Raw genomic sequence first — 4,091 nt, 5'->3', positions numbered from 1 at the left:
AGAGATGGAGTTCAACTCTAAATACAACAAGGACAAGTGAAGAGTTACAGCCAAGGAGCACAGTGGGAGCTGTTGGATGTAAAGTGATGAAGAGAAAGCAACAAGGGTAGGGGATTCTGGCTAGGCAGGATTTTTGCTGAAGGTGGGCTAGGGAGTGGAGGTTGGGGAGAGTGAAGAATTTCATTAGATATCAAAGATGGGGAGTTTTCACTAAACTGAGTCAGCAAGATTTTTGCTAAAACTGGATTTAAAAGGCCAAAGATGGAGACCAAGGTTTGGGGTCCAGTCAGAAAGAGGACCCAGAGGAGCCTGACTCCATTTGGTTAAGGAGAGAGTCTTTGTCAGTGATTCAAGGGTGAAGGTAAGTCTTCTATTAATTACCATGGGGAGTTTGCTATTTAGATGTACTCACCTGCTTGGCATTGAGTTTAGAGGAAAAGAAGTCTTACTTAGCCTTTCTCTCTGATAAGATTTCTGTGAGTCAAATTGCCTTGAAATGGGCTTTTTAATTGTGAATGTTAAGATTTCAGATACCACATGGGAAAAGAACAAGTTATAAAGAGGGAGGAATCCCTGTTATGGATTCTGCCATTCTCTGGGTTTTCCAAAGCCCAGGATTATCCTTATTAAAGTGCAGTTTATGAGCCATTTCCTTCAGAACCATAGGATTTACTGTTAAAACTGGATTCATGGGTTCCATTCTAGATGGATTGAATTAGAATTTTTGGTTGCAGCCCAGAAGTCTGTATTTAAATAAGCGACCAAACCAGTGGAATGAATCACAGAACCCAGAATTAGACCTGTAACAAAGATGGCATTGCAATCAGGGTAAAGGATAAACTATTCAACAAATAATGTGAGAAAAATTGATTTTCCATGTGGAAAAAAATGCAGTTAGATCCCTACCTCATACCATGAAGAAAAGATAAACTCCATTAGGTTAAATATTTAAGTGTGAAAGTAGTACTATTAAAACTTTTAGAGAAAATATAGAAGAGTATAATTTTGACATTGAAATAAAGGATACCTTACATTTAAAAAAAATCGTAAAAAGAAAGGAGAATTCTACTAGGTTAATAATTTAATAATTTTGTGCAATGAAAGAGACCATAAGCAATGTTAAAGAGACATGCCACAAAGTTGGATAGGATATTTGTAACAAGTATAACCAACAAAAGAATTAGTATTGAAAACATATAAAGAACTTCTCTAAATCATTAAAAAAAATAAAAGCAAACAAGGGGAAAATGGGCAATTTTTAATCTTATCCAACTCATAGAACAGGAAAACTGAGAGGCAAATACATATATGAAAAGATGTCTAACTATATTATTATTTAGGGGAAATTCAATTAAAAAGTGAAATACCATTCAAAGGGTTCATGAATATGCAGAGAAAAAAACTTTGGACACACTGTTGGCTGAAAAGTAAACAGGTACAAACACTATGGAGATCAAACTGGCAGTATGTAACAGCTTTATATGTATGCTACCCTAATTTTATATATATATATATATATACACACACACACACATATATATATGTATATATACATATATACACACACACATATATATGCCTATGAATTTCTTGCTCGTGTGTGCAAGGAAACTTGCAGAGATATTTATTGCTGTATTTATATGGGTAAAAAATTGGGAAGAACATGAATGTTCATCATTGAGGGACTGCATAAATACATTATAGTATACTCATGTATTGGACTACTGTACTCCAGTTAAAATGAATGAATTATGTCCAAGTCTATCAATATAGATGCACCTAGAAAAGGTAATGCTAGCTAGACAAGGCACAAGTGGATACTTATGAAATGATGACATAATATTTATGGATACAAACATATTCTTGAAGTTGCATGATACAATTTCCTATCTCTAATGAGATTTTTTTCTCTTCTTGCTAACCTTGGAGATTCATTATTTTACATTTAGATATCAGAATGTTGAGGCTAAAATTACCTTATCATTCATATTTTATCTTCTCATCCAGTCTTTTCCTTTTTTGTTTTGTTTTTAAAAAATCTTTTAAAATGAACTTTTAATTTTACAATGATTTTAGATTTATAGAAAAATTATGAAGAGAGTTCCCATATACCCCACATCTAGTTTCCCCTATTATTAACATCTTAAATTATTAGTATGGTATATCTGCTGTAATTAATGAACTAATATGTTAAGTTTATATTTTATTCAGATTATCTTAGTTTTTAACTAATGTTTTTTATCTATTCTAGAATCTTATCTAGGATACTATGTTAAATTGATTAGTCATGTCTAATTAGGCTCCTCCAAGTTGTAACAGTTTCTCAGACTTTTTTTTTTTTTTTTTTTTTTTTTGGATAACTTTGACAGTTTTGAGTTGTACTATCAGGTATTTTGTAGAATGTCCCTCATTGGAGTCTGATGTTTTTCTCATGATTGGACTGGGTTTTGAAGAAGACCGTAGAGGTAAAGTACCATTCTCATCACATTGTATTGAGTGCCTGTTATTAAAATTACTCATCACCTTTGACGTTAACCTTGATCACCTGGTAGAAGTAGTGTTTGTCAGGTTTCTCAACTGTAAAGTTATTCTTTTTTCCCCTCTCCATTTGTACTCTTTGGAAGGAAGTCACTATGTGTATCCCATATCAGTTTTTTTTTTCAAAAGAGAAATTGTAGCTCAGAATGATAAAGTAATTTGTCCTAGGTCATGTGGATAATTATACCTAGTCCAATGTATGATTTGGGCCATAGTAAGAGGATTACTTTATGTATAGTAATTTAATTTTATTTTAAAAATTAATCAATGCAATTCAATTAATTTTATTTCACTTAAATTTTACATTTAATTTACATGTAAAATTAAGGTTAAGGGAGTATACTTAGCATGTGCAAAATCCAGTGTCCCCTCACCCCCAACAGTCCTTCTACTCAAAAATAGATTTATTAAATAACATATTCTTCATATTAACACACATACACACACACACAGAGCTGAACTCAGAATGAATAGAGGAAAATATACATGTTGGAAACTAGAAAGGAACTAGTATCAAAGAGCAGGAGCTAAAGTTCCATGGGGTCCATAAACCTATACTAGAAGCCTCCCCCTAACATCTAGGTAGGAAATTCTAGGGTCCTGAATGTTTGGAACATGGTCTGGAAGAATACAAGAGGTACATGCTCAGGTGGGTATGTGTTCTTGGGCTCCTGGAGTCCTTAGCTTTTAAAGACGGCCACTGTGGATGGAGGGTCAGAAGGACCTTTTAATGTGTTAGGTCACACATCAGGACCTGATACCCAGGTCTGAAGGTGGTACTCTACATAGCCATGGGGACTATACTTCAGGAAAAAGAAAAATAATTGCAGAGTGAAGCTAAGGGGTACAAGAAGTGATGATGAACAAAGAAAGTAGTAAAATATAGAATATAATTCTAAAAAGTAATTTCCGTTAATAAAAGCAAAACAGTATTTCTTTTGTATTTGAAAATAGACTAGAAATAAAATGCTACATAATAAGTTATAAGGCAGAGGAAGTTACTATATGCTAAGGTCCTTTTTCAGTAGAGAAAATACTAATTAACTTTGACTTGGTCATCATATTATAAATGTATGCTTTTAAAAAAGCACAAAATGCATAACTTCCAAACTGGAAAGTGAAAAGAAGTTTAAAAAATTGATCTATTTAATGAAAGACAGCAAAAAGAAGAAAAAACAGTAAAAAAATAAATGGGAAAAAATATAAAGTAAGATGGTAGAAATCCAAATATATTAATAATCACAAAAATAGCTTCAGATAAAACTCATTTTTCTAATATTGGATTAAAAAATTGGTTTGGTTTAAAAAATAAAATATAAGCTGTTTACAGGCATACCTTTAAACAAAATAATATGGAATGATTAAAAGCGAAAGGAAAAAATTTTATACTAACCAAAAAAGTTGATACAGTACTAATATTGAATAATATCAATAGAATACTAATAAAATATTAAGCAAGAAAATGCATAGAGAGAAAAAGAAACATGTAATGACAGGATGTAGCATTAAGGAATAAAGAGAAATACCCCTCTTATAAAAATTGACAGATCAAT

The sequence above is a fragment of the Camelus dromedarius genome, chromosome 10 (genome assembly GCF_036321535.1).
Source record: "Camelus dromedarius isolate mCamDro1 chromosome 10, mCamDro1.pat, whole genome shotgun sequence".
In the NCBI taxonomy this organism is placed as follows: Eukaryota; Metazoa; Chordata; class Mammalia; order Artiodactyla; family Camelidae; genus Camelus; species Camelus dromedarius.
The sequence above is the reverse complement of the archived record's forward strand: the minus strand, read 5'-3'. Positions refer to the sequence as shown.